The 18,803-nt window shown below is 46.3% G+C and overlaps 1 long non-coding RNA gene across 1 annotated transcript; it reads left to right on the plus strand.

The window, feature by feature from the left end:
• Positions 1-11,404: 11,404 nt before the first annotated feature.
• Positions 11,405-17,633, plus strand: LOC106028290 (uncharacterized). Its single transcript, XR_001201915.2, has 2 exons — positions 11,405-12,491; positions 15,209-17,633. It is a non-coding gene; the product is annotated as an uncharacterized LOC106028290 (long non-coding RNA).
• Positions 17,634-18,803: the final 1,170 nt, after the last annotated feature.

Raw genomic sequence — 18,803 nt, forward strand, 5'->3', positions numbered from 1 at the left:
GCACAAGGGACATGGGAGGGTCACTTACACTTTACTCTTCCACATCACAGCAGTCAGCAAGGCTCAGCAACTGACTGCCACCATGCTGGGTCGAGCCCTGGTCCCCACATAGTGCCAGCCAGGTCAGGCCCCTGACACAAGAGTGACTCCCAGAGAAATAGCCAGAGTGACTTGCACATGGCTGCCTTCCTGAAATGTAGCTCCTTTGATTTGCCCAGAAGATACCAATTGAAGGAGCTGGATAGGCTTGATGCCCAGAAAGCCTGGGTGAAGCCCAGTGGCCATTAGGTTCCCTCTCCCAGGAAGCTGGGCACCTGGCCAGCTCGCTAGCACCTGGTGTAGAGAGCCTGCACAGCCTGGGGTTTCTGAGCAGGCTAGCGGAGGGGGCACTCTCTCCTGCCAGCCCTGGACATCCCTGTGGGCACAGCCCTCAGGCAGTTCCCCTCCCTGCTTGACACATCAGGACTTTGTGCACAGAGAACTATCAGGGCCACTTTCCTCCACAGGGCTCTGGGAGAGGCAGTGCCTGGAGCTTGCTCAGGTGACATCTGGCCAGCTGGCCTTTGAGGCATGGCTCCTTCATTTACCTGGTGAACATTTATTGGGTGTCTGCTGTGTGCTGCTACTGGGACAGTCCAAACCCTCATGGAGCCAGAAGGTGGCAGGGAAACAGAAAAGTGGCTATGACTACTTTTGGATGTGACATTTACTCCAATAGGAGCAGACAGCGCGCCCTGGCACCTAATGGAGGCTGGGTGGTTAGTCAAGGAAGGACCTTTTAGAACATGGGCACCTACGAAAATCCTCAAAGGACATCAGGTATGTGATGGAGCAGGGAAAAGGTTTCCAGAAAAATGGGGGATGCTGGGGGAAGGGACACTAAGACTTTCCTGAAAACCACCTTGAGCAAACAGGACAGAAGTTGGGGAGCTGCAAAAGCCACTCCACATAGCCATGCAGGCTGTGTCTTGTGCCCATCTCAGTCTCCAGCCAGAACTGTTCTGGGCCTCCCGCTCCTGCAGAAGCCCAGTGGGAAATGGCTATTTCCTGTCCTGTGAGCAGAGAGCAAAACAAAACCCCGCAATACTGAGTGTCAGTGCTGACCGGGTGACAGAGGATGGGAGATTTCTCTCTCTCAAAAACATGGCTTAGTACTTTGCTATTTGTAAAGGTAATCTGTACTCTGTGTAGGAAAATACATTGAGGAAATTAAAATCACCTGTAATCCTCATTAAACAGACAACTGACAAATGTTGCAATTTCCCTTCCAGTGTTTTTTTAAAAAATGTAGTTTTATTTTTGTTATATAATTGAGGATAAACAATATATACAATTTATTACTTTCCTTTTCTTTTAGAATAAAAATGCTCTCATATTGTTAAAAGTGCCTCATTTTTTGTTTTTTATTTTAAAGAGAATAAAATCAAGAGAAATAAAACAGAATAAAGGCAATCAAAACAAAACAGTGTAAGAGATACAGGATTTCAAAACAAGATAAAAGGAAATCAACAATGCCTATCATAATGTCTCTTGTAGTCTTCAAAGTAGCTACCCATAACTTCAGATATAGGAAAATAAAACAAAACAGAACAGAATAGAACCAATAAAAACAAAACAATGAATGTGATACAGCACTTCAAAACAGGATATCATAATGTATCTTGTTATCTTTGAAATAGCTGCCCATGCCATCAGATATAATAAAACCAAGCAACACCAAATGAAATAAAACCAAACCATACAATGAAAATGATACAGGAATTTAAAACAAAATAATAGGGAATTAACAATGGCTACCACCTTCAGAAGGAGATTCCCCCATAGATGCTATATTGTGTATTGCTGTGATCAAACTATCAGCTTTAGGCCTATAAAGTCAATGAAACACTAAACACTACAAGCATTAAGTTGTATTTTACTTCAATAGCTATCATCTCAGCCTGTGTTTCTCCTGATCAGCTGGTTGGCTACCGGGGATGGGTGGGCAGCCTTGGCTCTTCTTTTCTCCCAGCCTGCAGGCCAGAAGGGGCTGGTTTCTTATTCTTCTCCCTGTGGCCCTTGCCTGGTGCTGGCTCACAGGAAGGAGCTGGTTTCTTGGTTCTTCCCTGCAGTCCACACATGGTGCTGACTCACAGGAAGGGGCTGGTGTGAGGTTGCTGATGAGAGAAGCTCAGGAATCTGGAGGAAACACCTAGAAATTTTTTACAGTAGTTTGACATCGCCACTTTATCTGAGTATGTGATTATTCCTTAAAGAAATTTGCTTTTATTGTATTTTATAAAAGCACTGACTCATGACTAATTAGATATTTTAAAAATTGATCCTTCACTACAGAAAGCTTGAGAAGTGCACTCAGTGACTGATGTGAGATACGGAACCCCAACATACCACATAGGCCAGACAGAAGGTCCTTTCAGGCCCACAGTGACAGGACAGGTGGTGCCTCTTCCCTCTGCTCCTCAGTCCCTGATGAAACACACCCGCACACCCCTACGTACCTCATGATCTCTCTTCCTGGAGCTGCAGGGAAGTGGGAGGTCTTTGCTAACTCTGAGCAGCTCTGCCTGGCTTGGGTTCTCTTTCTCTCTTGGCTTGTTTGGGTTTTGCTTGATCTTCAGAGCTGAGCTGAAGCTCAAGTCCTGAAGAAGACCTCACTGACCATTCCAGCCCAGTGAGGATACTGTTCACACTCATCGTACAATGCTGTGCACCACCAGCCCGAGTGCTGTAAGAACAATGGGCCTCCTTATCATGACAGGTGCCATCCCAGGATCCAGCAAAAGTGCTAGCTTGCTCTATTCTTGACTTCCATACTTTGGGACTTGGTGGCTTTCCAAGTGCTTTTATTGGGATTGCCAGATTTCTGGGATCTCTTAATCACCCAGGCATATGAAGAGAGATTTTTTTTTAACCATACTGTTGAGGCAAGTGAGGTAGAGAAATGTGACCCACAGAAGTGGTCCATGGATTGCAAAGGCAGAGCTCAACCTTGGGATCTGATGCTGGGTCACTTCTCAGGAGGCCACGCCTGTTGGGGAAAAGCACTCCATGTGTGTGCACTGGGCTAGCTTGGTCTTCTAAGTGCATGTGGGCCTTTTCTTTGCTTCCCCCAGGCTCCACCTCCTGTCATCCCTGACCGTTCCCAGTCCCCAGGGAGCCAGGTGAAAACAGCCCACGGACACTAGAGCAGACCCTACACCTGGCACATGTCTTTGGTTCTTGGGACCAAGTGGGTGAGGCTTTGCTTTTGGCAGGACAAACAGTCCTGGTTCTATGCCCCAGAGGCCAGGATGGAGTTTTAAATAGCCAGCACAGGCCAATTGTGTTGTCAGTGCTTGATTGAGTCGGGTTTAATTGTTGGTTGGTGCTGAAATGATGAATGAGATGTGGCTTTAAATAGGAACCATAAGTGTTTCAGCTTCGCCCTGGGCGGGAACTGCAGAGGAAATTTGCTCTCCTCCAGCCAAAGGACTCCCTTCTGGAAGGGGCAGTGGATGGCTGGGCCACCTGCTGTGCCACCTGCTGAAGGGGGTCCTTCTGTTCCAGGACAGAGATCTGAGAAGGACTCGTGGAGCCTAGGGAGATGAGTTCTTGATGACTCTCTGGACCAAGGGAATCATCCATCCACCCCTCGGTCACCTTTCTTGCTGCACCTGAGGCCTCCCAGAGGAGCCAGCGCTGCCTGCCCTCCTCACCTTGTACTCTCTGAAGCAGAGAGGCTGCCCAGAAAGGAGGCAGGACTTGGAATTGGAGCCCAAATTTGGGAGTCCTGGCCCTCCTCCCTGACTTACTGTCACTAGACCTTAGGCTTTTGTTGCCTGACAGCCTCAGAAGGATTTCTCTAGGCCAGAATCAGGCTGGGAGGGTTGATGAGGTGGCAGGAGCACACCACCATGGGACAACCAAGGAGGAGCTCGAGATGATGCACTGAAGTCTTCCCCATCTGCACTCGGGAGAGAAGCCACGTGGGGCACTGTGTGCGGCAGGCTGTAGAAAACACAAACCGTGCAAACTCCGGCTGGAGAGCCTCTTCTCCCCAGGAGGCTGTGCACAGTTTGCTGAGAGGCCCCTGCACTCCAGGAGGAGTGTCCCTGCCAAGGCATGGGCCACCATCTCAAGCTTAGGGGCCCAGGGTGCCTGGGGACCCCGACAGTGCCTTGTGTACCCCACATCTTGCTCTGTCTTGGAGGTGTGTGCCATCCATCTGCCCTCAGCTGCCTCATGACTTTACCTCCTCAGGGGGTTTGAATCACTTGTTAAACAGTATCATGAAGAGTACAAAGATCCCAGGGAACATACGCAAGACAGCGGCAAGACCTTCCTTTCTGATGCAGTGTAAGGGAACCTCCCCTCCATCCTCTGAAGGTTTGATAATTGAGTCTGTTGAAATATACTGACAACAGATGGGTTAACAGGGGAAATGGCACAAGAGTTAATTATGGGTGAATGCACAGGAGTCACACGCATTGTGACTCAAGGAAGGCCAGATGGCTGAAGCTTGAATAGCACTCAGAGCTGCAAAAGGAACAGGGGCTTGGGATCCCGCAGGAGGCAGCAGCAGGTAGTGGGAGCAGGAGGGAGGACACTGTCTAGGGAACAAAGTGGGCCCTCAGAATTGAAGGCTGCTCACGGGGAGTCTCTAGGCGAGGTCCACCCTTTGGCCTTCTTTACCTGTGAGTTTAATGAGTGAGATACCAAAGAAAGGGGCCCTGACAACTGCACCTTCCTGGAGGAACTTCCCTTGGCGAAATCAAGGAAGCTCAAGAAAAGCCCCTCTCTGTTCTATAGGAGGGCAAAGGAAATAAGAGAGGAGAGGGGGAAGGCTTAGAGACTTGGTTCTCCTTCAGTTCAGAGTACTTGGGATACCAAAGCACCATACTTCAAGTTCTTTCCTGAGCTCCCAAAATATCTTTAGTTTCTCTCCTTTTTCCTTTAACATAAAAGCACATGAGGGCTGGCATTCGTAAGAAATTTCATCCTTCCTTTCTTCCTCGCTTCCTTCCTGTGAACCCAAAACCACTCTATCTTGAGCGGCACCCCCAACCCTTTTTCATTTTTTGAGACAGGGTCTTGCTAAGTTGCCCTGGCTGGCACTTGAATCCTCCTGCCTCAGCCTTCTCAGTAGCTGGGATCACAGGCATGTGTCACCACACTGGGCTATGTGGGTTGACTGCAGGCACAACCAGTGTGATTCCTCTTTGGAGGGAATGCAAGGACAGGAGGGGTCCAGCTTGTGACCTGCATGCTGTGGGAAGTGAACTCTTAACTTATTTCCATCTTAGCATCACACAGATGACTAGGATTGTGCCACAGACGTGCTGGAGGGAGTGACAGTGCTGGCCACGTTCTCTTGTCCTCTTCCCGTGGGGCATCCAGAGGAGGGGACTTGGCCCTCTCTAGTTGCCAAAATAAACTTGCATTGTTTCCAGCTCTGCAAGAGATCTGGATCTAAGCAATGTTTGGCAACCCTGAAAGGAAGCCAGGCTGGAGAGGGAGGGCGGGGCCTGGACCAGGCGACCCCTCCCCTCGCTTTCTCTGATTCCAGAAACTGTACCAGCCGGGCCCAAAGCCCATCCCAGACACATTGCAGAGCCTGGGCTCTTAGGGACAAAGATGGGACTGGAACTCACATTTGTCAAGGGCCAGTTCCAAGCTAGGCACATTGTTATCAAATTGTGTTAGTGGGCTGGGGAGGCACGCAGACCTGAGTTCAAATTCCGACCCTCCTACCTGCTAACTGTGTGGCCTAGCCAAGCAAATGACTTCTCTGAGCTTCTGTTTCCACTTTGGAAATGGTATCTACAGCACTTGGTGGGGAGGTAATGTAGGTAAGGGCTTCGCAGAAGGTGTGGCCGATAAATGCAGTGGACATGTTAGCTATTATTACTCAGCTTCCTGGACCATGCAGAGAAGTAGGTGTCCTTACTTAAACAGTACACTTTTTCAGTGTCTGGCAATACTTGGCAGCCTTCAGATTCAGGACAGGTCTCCTCAGCTCTAAGGCTCTTGTCATACCTCATGTGAGGTGGAGACCCATAGGCTTCCTGAGATAGATGCTGGATGTCTCGAAGTCCAGGACAGGACAGCAGAAGAAAACAGACTGCTGGGCACTGCTATGACCCAGCTGTTCCCTAGACTTTGTAGGTTCAGCCAACTTCCTACTGGGCCTGGCTGACCATCAAGGCCTTGGTTCTTGCAGCCAGGCCTGGAGCTGCACCCTCTTGGAGCGAGACTCTGTGGCTTGGGCCTCTCTCTGAGCCTCAGCTGCTCCATTGGAACCCAGGCCCTGCATGGCCGGACTCCCACTCTGCAGGAATGGCTCACTGAAGCTGAGCCAGAGTGGCTGGGTTCCAGTCCCAGCTCTATCACTCACCAGTGGGCGACTTAGGATGCGTTACTTGCTCTCTCTGAGTCTCAGTTTTCTCATCAGTGACACTGGAGCAATAGCATATAGCTTTGAGTCCCTGTGAGAATTATACATGACAATGACCTTGGCAGGAAGTGCTTGTAAGTGTCACTCACCCTCCTCCCCTCTGCCTTTTTAGATGGGTGCTCCCTGGCTCTCCTGTTCCTGCTGACCATGCAACCTGGGCCCTGAGTAGGGACCTAGTTTTCACTGATGTATACTCACTGCATGCCATCCTTCATGAAAAATGAATAACACACATGCTCATTAAATGCTGCCCCCATGAAAGAGTGGGCTTCCGCAGCTCTCCAAATGCTGTCAACTGGAAGATATCTCCAAATTCCTGTTTCATCAGATAGCTTCATTTTACTGCCAAGATCATTGACTTTCTTTGCCTTGAATAGGGCAGCAGGCAGTGTGGAGCTGGGATGGATTCAGACCTGCCTGCTAATCTGGGCTCTGCCAATGACAAATTTAGGATGGAAGCAAATTGCTTTGTGTCTTTGAGGCCTTGGATTCTTCCTCTACCAAATGCGTGCTGTATATGTTGGATTCTACAGGATTTCCCTCCTTCCTTTTCTGGTTCTAAAATTCTGGAACTTGATCTTGCCTTCTCCCCGTCTCTCTTTCTCTAGACTCTGCCTCCTGCAGCCCCGTCCCCGTCATTTCCTCCCTCTCTAGGAACCTCTATCTTGCCAGTCAATCAGGTCAAATCAGCCCAGACTGAGGAGGAAAAAAAATCTATACATTCCTGGCAGGCAACAATCTTCTAATGCCCCTTACAGCGAAAGCAAAAGCAGCCCTTCTCTGGGCTGAAAAGAAGGGCAGCCAAAAATCTATGCTTCTATTGTGGGGTCCAGGAAGGCATGAGGGGGTGGCATTTGCTCATGCAGTGAAAGATGGATAAATTTAGAAGTCAAAAAAGGCCCTTTACTGGCTGCAGCTTTGAAAAAGGCTCTCAGGTCAGCCTGGGGGCTTCATGGTCACTTAGTGGAGCTGGCTTCTGGTCCCCAGAGAGAATCTGGCCTCCCCAGAACCAGTCCTGCTGAGCTAGTGTCTTGGACTGAGAAAGGGAGGGCAGCTAAAATGATTCAATTCCTTTACCATCTGAGTGAGAGTAAGAGAGAAATAGAGGATCAGAAAGATGGCTGAGCACGGGAGTTGGAATTGAGAGAGAGAGGCAAGGACAGGGACAGAGGGAGGCGCATGGTAAAAGGGACAAGAAAAAGGGGGTAAACAGGAAAAAGAGGGAAGGATACAGAAAGGAAGAAAAAGAAAAAGAGAAAGAAAAGCAGGCAAGAGGGAAGGGAAGGAGCAAGGAAGGAAAATGTTTGCCTGCGCAGTGTCATCTGAATGTCACCCTCCATGACAAGGGCTGGGAGAGCACAGCAAGGCCACCCTGGACACACAGGGCCCCAGTTTGCCCGGTCACTGTAGCCATTGTGCTATGGATCCCCAGCAAAGCTTTGGCAGCACTGTTTACTGAAGACACAAAAACCAGGAACCTGGAGCCTGTGGAGAAGACCAGGGCCCAAGGCTGGCAGGTCCCACGGCACGATTAGACGGGACATGATGGGACATTTGCAATGCAGAAGACTCTGTCCTCTCCATGACACCATTCAGTACGTTCTAGTCTGTGTTTATATTGGATGCTTATCTATGTGGTGTGAACAAAATGCAAAGTGCATGCTTAAATTTTAAGAATTTATTACAGGACCAGACACACTGCCACTAATCCTTCTCAAAAGAGTCTCCCTCACTTAAAGCACTCGTCCCATTGTTCCTGCCCGCTTCTGAAGCAGTTCTGGAAGTCCTCTTTTGTGAGTGTCTTTACAAGCTGTGATAGAAAAATACGGTGTGTGCTGTTGCAAAGTGCCATTTAACAGAAAGGCAGGCTTGTAAAAACGTCGTGGTGTGTCTCAATCCACCTTAGTCACTGGATCTGGTACTATGTGACTTCTGTCTCCTTCCCAAAGTCAAGAGGACTGTGAAAGGCAAACATTCTGTGTCGATTCAGGTATGAAGGCAGCCATGACGGCATGACTAAAGACACTCATGAGAAAGGGCTTCCAAAACTGCCCCAGAAAGTGGTACGGATGATGGAAAAACATATTCAAAGCAAGGGGGAGCATTTTCAGGAAGACTAGTGGCAAGGCGTCTTTTACTGATAAATTATTTAACCACTTAACTGTTTACCCTGAGCGCATTTGGGCGGTGTTTGTTTACCACCTGACTATTCAGAGTGTTGCTCGGGCAGGTCTCATTTCAATAGTCGATTCTTGTATTGAATAAACTTGATGAAACTGTTACTGTTATATTTCCTGTTACATTATCTTACAAAAGTTAATGAAAAAATGGAATTTTTGGTTATCCTGTATTTAAATAATTGGATTGGTAAGTGGTTAAAATTTAAACTTTCATATTTTTCATCAGACTTCATGTATATAAATTTAGGTAAACTGACATCATTACAATATCTACTCATTTATGCATGAATATAGTATATTTCTGTATTTATGAGTCCATTCATTAATGCTGGTTAATAAAATTCAATACTTTCTATAAAGAACTAGAATAAATTTTGTTACATGCTTCATTTCTGTTGCAAGTATAAATGATTATTTTAAAAAATTTATTTTCTCAATCCTTGTTTATTTTTTGAAAATATGCCACTTTTTTTGCATATTAACTTTAAACCTAGCAACCTCATTTATCTTTTGTACTTGAGCTAACAATATCTGTATACTCTTGCATTTTCTACTCATTTGATAATATTATCCATCATATTTAAAGTTTTGCTACTTTTTCTCAACCTTTACCCTTTAATTACACTGTTTGCCTTCTTCTTTGAAATGGGCAGGACACAGTAGTGACCCTTCTTGTCCTGCTCTCCATCCCAAAGGCGGGGAATTGGACAGGAGATCTCCTGAGTTCCTGCCAGTGCAAAGCTCTTAATTTTTCTCATGAGCCTTCTTCTGGTTAAGGGAACTACTTGTAGCTTTTCAAATTTTTTTTTCCTGGCTCAGGATGAGAATCATAATTTGTATTCAGACTTTTGATAGTTGTATCTCTGCAGTCCAAATGTAGGAGATCTGGGAGTCTGCTATCTTATCCTCCAACATTTAATACTTGTTGAGTCATTTCCTTTCCAAACAGTTCTTTTCCCAAATGTCCACACCATTTCTGATTCTGTTTTGATCTTCCAAAGAACTGTGGTGGTTGATAGATAAGCCATGCCATATCTTTGTTGTGAAATGTTTCCTGACCTCCTTCAGGTGGGAGAGACCGACAGTGCCTCTGCTCCCACACCAAGTCCTTCCTGAAAGAGTTATGTGTGATACACTATCCTGTCTTCTCTGGGAGTCTAAGCTGCATCAGGTGTAAGGACCCTTGATGGTGCACAACTGACTCACAAGATTCACTTCTTTTACTGGATAAATGCCCATGCTAACTACTTTCCATGGGTTGATATAAAAAACAGCTACTGGAAGAAGGCTTGCAAAGTAAAAGATTCAGTGTTTTCTATAGAAGGACCCATATAATACATTTCTTTTTGGAATTTCATATCAGCATAACTGGTCTCCCCAGTTGAACTAACATGTTTCTCTAAGGAGGTTATACTTTTTTGAAATTTTTAAAAATAAGTTTTCTTGTAGATCCTCTTGTTCTAGGTTTGTTGTGTGAAAGCAATGTTTGATTCTTGGCTAAGAAGCTAGTTTTTGTTAAGAAGAAAGGGATTTCTAAGTTCCTTTGACTCTCAACACACCAAGAGCAAGGCCTGGCTGCACGGATTTGGAGATGACATGGGAAAGCCTGCCCTTTGCATCCTCATGGACTGGGGAAAAGGAAGGCAGTCAGGTAGGTCAGGCCCAAAGCTCTCCTCTGTCACTGCCACTAATGCCTCCACCACTGTAGCTCCATGTATCGGCACACCCCAGCAAGGCGGGAATGTCTGAAGCATACACCTGCCCTGCAGTGTTTAAGAGACAGAGAAGGTGGCCTTGAAAAGCAAAATTTACTTGAGTCATCCAGGTTACGGATGAAAGACAGTTTTCATCAGTAATTCAGATTGGAAATTTACCAAGTTGGACAAAGTGTAGACATTTCTCTGTCACCCAGTGGATCTGATAGGTTAGTTATAAAGAAAAAACACAAATTCACACCCCCCCCATAATTAATTTGGAGAGTGGACACACGCATTCCACTCCACCTCCTCTGCATGAAACAGAATGTTTCATCTCTTCATGGTCCCTTTGTAGCTGCAGAGCTGACAGCAAATCCACCTGGGCTGGCATGGGGACGGCAGGGGATTGGGAGGCAGACAGGCCTGAGTTAGTGACCGACAGGGGCTGTGTCACAACTTTTTGGGGCCCTAAGCCCTTTGACATTTGCAGGGACCTTTCCTCCTAAAATATATTTAGAATTATATTAGTACAAAGGCACAGCATTAATATCATATATTAAAACATTTTCTTTAGTCTAAATGTTCTCAATCTGTTCTGAGTTTACAAGAAATTTTAAAGGCATTGTAGGCCTGGGCACCCTGTCTGCTTTCTCTCGTCCTCCTTGTCTGTTGAATGGGTCTGTTGGACTGAAGGATAGTGTGTCCTCAATAACTTGGTACACAGTGAGAAGAAATGGTGGTTTCCTTTCTTCATTTCCACAAATTTGATTTTCTATTTCTAATTTAGCGATTTTGCTGCGTGTGTGGTTTTCATTGTGAGTCACCTTCAGAATTCTCTTTGGAAGTAGGTGGGGTATAAATTATAAATAAAAATTCCTTTTTACTTCCTCAGCATTTAGCACAATGCCTGGCTTTGTGCTCTGGGTCCTTGTTTGTTGACTGTGCCGGTAAATGGCTCCCTCCTCTTCCAACCTCCGCCCACCACCCTGTCCCACCCGCCTGCCAGATGCTGAGAGCAGGCATGCTTCCCTTCTTCCCCCACCTCTTCCCTTCTCCTCAAGGTTCTTCTTTCCTTCTGCTCTACCAGCATGGGGGAATGCCAGGCTCAGAGAAGACGAAGATCCATCTAGCAAATGGTGGCCAGCCTGTCTGACCATGGTATATAGCATGGAATACTAAGCCTCACTGCGTTCAGCCCAGAGACTTGAGCGATCTTTTGGCACTGCTCAAATCAAACCTTGTAGGAAGACACCCGCATCACTGGAAGTGTGTGCTCAGCTTTGTCCTTGTCACCTGCCATGTCAGGAGTTTGTGTTGGAACTCCCTTCCTAAGCCAGAAGTAAAGGGGATAACTGTGAACCAGTGATCGAGTTGGGGATTTAAAACAGTGTGTCCATCAAGTGGGTAGCAGCAGACACCTGAGTGCTTATGATCTGCCAGGCACTAGGGCTTGAAGATGTCACCACAGCAGCCGGTAAGCCCAACAGGGCGGGCAAGAGCACCGATTCATTCGCACACACGGGGACTGTGGGGCTGTGCGCTGGGGAGATGCCCATGAATAAAACATCCTTCCTCTTATTCAAGAGAAGACGAAACCAAATTGCCCTGTGATGTGACTGAATCTGCAATTTAAAGAGAGGAGCACGTGCGAATTTCTTTCTGTTCCATCGCAGCAGCCCCTCTGTTCTCACACACTCCGCCCCCCAACCTGTCGTCACTCAGAGATGTGGGGCTCTGGGCGCTTGAATGAATTAAACAGACTCATTGGCGCGTGAGGGCTGGGAGGAGGGAAAAGGAGAAGGTGGCAGAGGAAGATGGAGGATAAATTAAAAAGAGGGCAAGGATTAGAGCGGAAACCAGGAATGACCTGGAAGAGAGACCTGGAATGTTCCAGTTGGAACCATCATATTACTAACCACGAGAATGGGGCACATTTGTTGAGTTCTTTTAGTACCAGGCAGTGTTCTAGGTCTTTTATACCTATTAGCATATTGAATCTTTCCAACTGCCCAAGGAGACGGCTGCTGTCATAAACAACTCCGTATGACTGATGAGAAACTGGAAGCTCTGAGGGGAACGATGATTTGGCCAAGATACTGCCACCAACTGGAGGCCCCTCTTACCTGGAGCCTGTACTTGTCCAGTGGCCTCTGCACAGATGCCCGTGACACTGTGGGACAGGTATGGTCGGGGTGGGCAGCGAGATGCTACTGCTTAGAGAAAAGGTCTGGGTGAGGCAGTGGGGTTGGGATCCTGGCTCACTGCTGTTCACTCTGTGACTCTGAACAAGCTGTTTGCCTTTTCTCTGCCCCATTTCCTTACATGTTAAATGATGGTTGAGGATGATAAAGATGCTACCTCTTGCAATGTTGTATGGATTTAAATATTCTGCACCTAAAGGGTTAGCACAATGTCTGAGCAGAGAAGTGTGGATGAATGGCAGATGGTCCTGAGCGTGATTCGATCCCCTCTATCACCCAGGCTCCTTGTGCCTTGTGGAGACTGTAGTCTCCAGGCTCAGTGCTCTGCAGTAAGGGGCCCAGCCTGCACCCAGCAGTGGGAACTGCAGAGAGGTGAAATGTTAGATAGATGGCCCTGCCCACAGAGCCTGCCCCTAAATGAAAAAGCGTATTGGGAAGTGTGCTCGATCAGGGCTGGGCCTGGCCCATAGATCCACTTCAGACACAGACATCCTGTGATTGGCAGTGGAGTACTGGAGAACAGTGCCAGCCCCTGCCTCCAAGTGGGCCACTGTGGAGCGGGCAGACATTCTCCTATATGAGCTGAGGGGTGGACCCTGTAAGGTCTTCCCAGGGTGGTGTGTGGTCCTGGCCGGAACTGAGTGCCTGGAGAGATGTGGGTTGGGTGTAGGGTGTAGGCAGAACAGAAAATGATAGGTGGCACGGTGTGGGACGCTTGACTCAGCCACTTGAAGGACTAGCTGCGCACCGCCCTGCTCAGCTGCAGTCCCATCTTCATGCTTAGCCAACCCTGCATGGTCTCCTCTCCTTCGCCTCTGTTGGGTAGGGCTTTCTTTGCAGAGCTGGGCTGGGCTGACTCTGCAGTTGGTAGGTTCAGGGCACATTCTGCAGGATGGCAATCAATGTGCCGGTGAGCCAGTGCTTCAGTGATGTGCCCGTGCTGCTGATTCCATCCCACCTGTCACAGGAGGCCTGACAGCCATCTGTCAGATGCTTTCTTCCCACCCCGCCCCCTTTTCACTTTTAGGCACAGATCTTCACTGTTTTCCTTATTTATTGAAATCTGCTGTTTTAGGAGGACATGTGTATGCTAAGTAAGGAAATGGCAGCTTTTGTCCACTGAGGCTTGTCCTTCCTGTTCTCTGCAGTTGGCTGAGGTTCTATGCCAGACCCTCTGGTACACAAGACTGGGTGCTTCCACCAGGCTGGGTTTATGATTGGGTCTACCTGGGACTATGGGTGGTTAGTACTGAAGGTGGGACTCAAAATGTAATGGGATTTGTCTTCAGTGGTCACCACATGACTCGTTTTTAGACCTGCTACAGGAATGTTGTCCCTGCTTTAACCCAGCAACAACATCCTGTGTTTAAATTGACCCTGTTAAAGTCACAGCCAGACCACTGCCTCAGTTATTCAGCACTTTATATCCAGGGATCCAAATAGATCTCTCTTGTTGGCTTCCAAAGGCAAGGTGTCAAAAGCCTTCACATCTGACGCACAGGAGAGAATGCAGAACGGATTATCATAAAGATGGTTGGATGAATCCCACTCAAACCCCTTGGAATAAAGGTTTCTTTTGTTTATCCAGTTTTTATCAAAGCTCTTTTAAAACTGATTCCTTTTTTATGCTTGCAGCACTGTAAGATTAAATAGTGACCTGCTGTAAGATTAAATAGTGCAAGGCGGAGAAAGGTTACATAAGTTATTCTCAATTCCACACCAATTGGGGCAGGGCTGGGGCATAGTCCTAGTGTCTATACTCTAAGTCCAGTGCTCTTCTTTAACCTGGAATCAGAGGAGAACCAAGTTTCTCAGTACTATACCTTAAGGTGCACACCCATTCAGATGTAACTCAGAATGTGCACCTTAAGATAAACTGTAGTGCTACAGCCTTTTGGCCATTTATTGAAGAGTGTTTATTGATTACCTATTGGGTAATAAACTCAATACTGTGGAAGAATCAAAGAAATACAGTTCTCTCCTTGGTATTCAGCATTATCCTGGGGAAAGGACCCAGAGTAACACAATGAATGGAGAATGGGACTCAGCATGAGGTCATGGGCCGGTGGGTAAGCATGGGTGCTTTGTGTGGGGGGCTTCTTGGAAAAGACTTGGGAGGCCCCAGGCGATCACTCCCCTGGGAGAGGACGAGTGTGATGAGGAACAGGGCAGCCCAGGGTTGGTTGGGGTGAGGAACTTTATGGGGACACCTGGGAAGCTGCCTCCAAGGACCAGAAGACAACTGGAAGCTTTCTTCCTGGGTGCCACACCCACAGGAAACTATAAATAGTTTTAAGAATTCTTACCATTTATTTTTCTATAATTTTGTATTATTTCTACCCTTTTTAATCTCCATGTATTTTTTTGTTTCCTTTTCTTTAAATTAAAAAAAAAAAAAAAGAAACATACATTTAACCTCTGCAGAGAAAAGATGCCTCCTTCTGGAGGGAGATCTCTTTGTCTTTCTGCTCAGCTTGGCCTAGCTCAGTTCAGTTTAACCTTGCTCTCCACTGTTCTGCTAGTGTGACCCAGCAGCCCCTATCTCCACCTGCCATGGACAAGAAAAGCGTCTCCCTGAGTGCATATGGACCTTTGAGGGGTGTTGGCCCTGATGGGAGGCCCTGGGGGATCTGGTGCACAGGAGCCCATCGGAAGGGCAGGCTAACTGTGGGGTCTTTTTCTTTTCCTCTTGTACAGTCACACACTGGACTGGCTCCTCTTCTTCTGACTCTTGGGCAGTGCTAATGTATTTCAGCAGCAATTTAACCTCAGAGACCTGTAGGCCTACATGGGACAGATGACGCACAGAGCATCTTGCCTGAGCCTGCTGGCCTCACCACAATGCCCTTGAACTGTCTGTGGCCTACAGAGGCCTTCCAGTGAAAGACCACCAAGTCTCATGTTCTTCCTCATGGGACAACACAGGAACTGGTCTACAATGATGAAAATACTGTACTCCAACAGATTTTCTGGGAAAATATTCTTGCCTCTTTTGATAACTCCTCTCAATATTTGCAGCGTTGTTCAGCTCTAACCTAGATTTAAGTTCTTCCTACAACCCAAAGTGGTTGGTTCTCTTTGGTCTGATCCTCAGGTGAGAAACTCCAGGATGTTCGCCACTGTGTTGGGAGTGGGTGAGTATAGGAAGGAAGGTAGAGAATAGTAGAGATTCCTACGGTTCCTGCAAAACCAACAAGCATAAGCCATGGGAGATATAAGAGCTACCATTTGTTGCGTACCTACTCTGTATGCAGTACCCTGCATGGATTTGCCAACTTCTCATCACAGGTAGGATCAGTTATCCATATTCAACGAAGCTGGAGCCAGGATGAGGTTGCTTGCCTGATGTCACAGCAATCATGAAAACTGCATAACTAGAGAGAGGTTTATGATTCCAATCTTGTAACATTCATCTGTGTGAAAAGCACCTGTGAGTATATCCTCCATGCCAGACACTGGTCTAGGCACTGAGAACACAAAACACACACGGATATAAACATGTTGACAAATATCTCTGCCTTACTCATTTCCATTATTTCCAGAATCACAGCCACAATGGAGACTGAAACACTATGCCCAGATGGGTAAGACAGTCCAAAGATGCTGACTGGCATGCTCTTGGTCACACGGGAAATCCACAGGCAGAGCCAGGAGTCCTGACTCTTGACCTCTCTTTGGTGTTCCTCCCAGATTTGGAGGCCAACTTTCCTAGGCAGTCAGAGACCCTTTTATGTTTTGGTTTCCTCACCAAAACATAATAGATTTCCTCATTGCTTTGGAGGGTTTTCCTTGCTGTGCAAGCCTGGTGGAGGGGAAAGCTCTTGTTCCTCATCTTCCTCTTCTAAGTACGTAGATGCACAGCATTGCGGGATTTTTCTTCTCTTTCTTCTTCTCCTTCTTCTTTTTTTTTTTTGTGCATGGTATTTATGAGGGCTTTTTCCCCTGCGGCTGCCCCATGTTCTGAAATGTGAACATGGCAAACAGGATGGATACATTTTTAGAGCAGTAAGTACAACCAGATGTGGATGAGGCTGAAGAAATACAGGAAGCTTTTGTGAGGGACACAGAGCCTGGAGGCCCAGCCTATTCCTCTCCTCTCTGGGGAAATGAGTTTAAGACTAGCAAAACACCACAGTCAAGGTGTTCTGCAAATAAGTATGCCAGCTCCGTGAACCCTCTGCCAGACCAGGGGCCTGGTGCTACACCCATTCATCCAGCTCTTCATAACAGCAGATGGTAGCCAGGCGCTTGACACAGCCTCTTTCATCTCATTCCAACAATCGCACACATGAAACTGACGGACTCCAGGCTCAGCTGGGCTAAGTAAACTGGCCAAAGTCGCACAGGTAGGCAGCCAGCAAGGTTGACATGCAGACCAGGACCACTGGGCTGAAAGCCCACTTTCCTTTCGGCCACCATACTATCTCTCTAGGCCACTCTCTCTCCCAGGATCTGCTGGCCAAGGACAGAGGATACACCATCCCCACTACCAGTCAATGGGAAATGCTTCCTGGGAGTATTGTGCAGCCAGTGACGAGACAGTACTTATCCTTGAAGAATTCAAAATGAACAAAGAAGCAGGATGTGAATGCATCCAACAGCTGGGAGTGACACTTGGCAGTAGGTACCCGACCATGTTTAGTCCTGGAGAAGAACATGTAGATGCTTCAAGAGCTACCTGCACAACAACAGGCTGGAGAGATTTAAGCCACATCTTGAAAGACAGGAGGGATTTGGAGAGGCAGTGGGGTGTGAGAAGTACACAATGCTGAGTGTGTAAAAACAGCAGGGGTGCAGAGAAAAATTAGAGAGGTGGGGTCAGGGAGATGAAAAGTAACACTTCTCAGCACTGACTTCAGGAATAGTGCTGGGGCCTACATATATTATCTCACTTACTTAAATCAACTACATTTGTAAGAAACCACTTGCATATTCGTGTACAGTTCAATGAATTTTAATAAATGTATGAAGTGCCTTCAGTGTTCTTTTGTAGTCAGTTACCTGCCTCTTCACCCCAGCCAACCAAGCACTAATCAACTTGCTGTTGTTATAAATTGGATTTGGTTCTGCTAGATTTCATGTAAATAGCATCACCCAGTAAAAAGCCTTTTATGTTTGGCAACTGTGGCTCAGCAGGATTCTAAAATTTACTCGTGTCATTGCGTATATCTGTACTTGTTCTTCATATTTCTGAATAATAGTCCATTGTAAGGTGACAGCACAATTTGCTTATCCTTTCACTTGTTGATGAAAACTTGAGTCAGTACAGATAAATTTCTATGAAGATTGTGTATAAGACAGTGTATGGGACGGCTTCATTCCTCCTGGATAAGTTATGCACAAGTGGAATTGGTGAGTCAGAGGGTGAATGTAGATTAAATTTTATTTTTAAAAAATGGATTCTTTTTCAAAGTGGATTTGTCAGTTTATATTTCCAAAAGTGAAGTATGAGAGGTAAAGTTGCCCGACCCACTTGCCAGGAGTGTATAGTAGTAGCTTGCTGTATTTCTCTGATTATTGATGTCAGGTATATTCTGATGTGCTTATCTGTTATTTGCATGTCTTTCATGAAGTATCTAAATCACAGATAATTTAAAGTAATTAGTCCAGGTAGAGAATTGATATCTAGAGTATAATAGACTATCCCCCAATACAAGATACAATCAACTGAAATGAACAGTCATTTCTTAGAAGAAGCACAAATGGCCAATAAATAAATGAAAAAAATGTCCAACACCACTGGCTATTAGAGAAATGCAAACTACAACAACACTGAGATTCTGCCTTACTCCAGAAAGAACAGTTAGCATCAAGAAATCCAATAATAACAAATGTTGTCTAAGCTTTGGAGAAAAAAGGAGTTCTTAACTTTGTTGGTGGGAAGGTAAACTAGTACAATACAATTACTATGGACATCAGGTGAAGAGTCTTCAAAAAACTAAAAGTAGGTTTGGGGATTTAGTGCAGTGGCTCTAGCACTTGCATGGTAAGCACAAGGATGAGGTTGTAAGTTTTATCCCCAATATAAAACAAACAAACAAAAAACCAACTAAAACTAGAAATACCATTTGACTCAGATATTGTTTTTTTATTTTAAAGAGAATAAAACAAAACAGAACAGAACAGAACAAAGCAGATCAGAACAAAACAATGCAAGCAACACAAGATTTCAAAGCAAGACAACAGGAAAGAAACAGGCTACCATAATGCCTCTTGTCTTCTTCGAAATAGTTGTCCATATCTTCAAACACAATGAATTTAAACAAAACAAAACAGTATAAAACCAATCAAA

Source organism: Cavia porcellus, unplaced genomic scaffold (genome assembly GCF_034190915.1).
Source record: "Cavia porcellus strain 051 isolate PalLab524CR breed Dunkin Hartley unplaced genomic scaffold, mCavPor4.1 scaffold_1, whole genome shotgun sequence".
Lineage (NCBI taxonomy): Eukaryota > Metazoa > Chordata > Mammalia > Rodentia > Caviidae > Cavia > Cavia porcellus.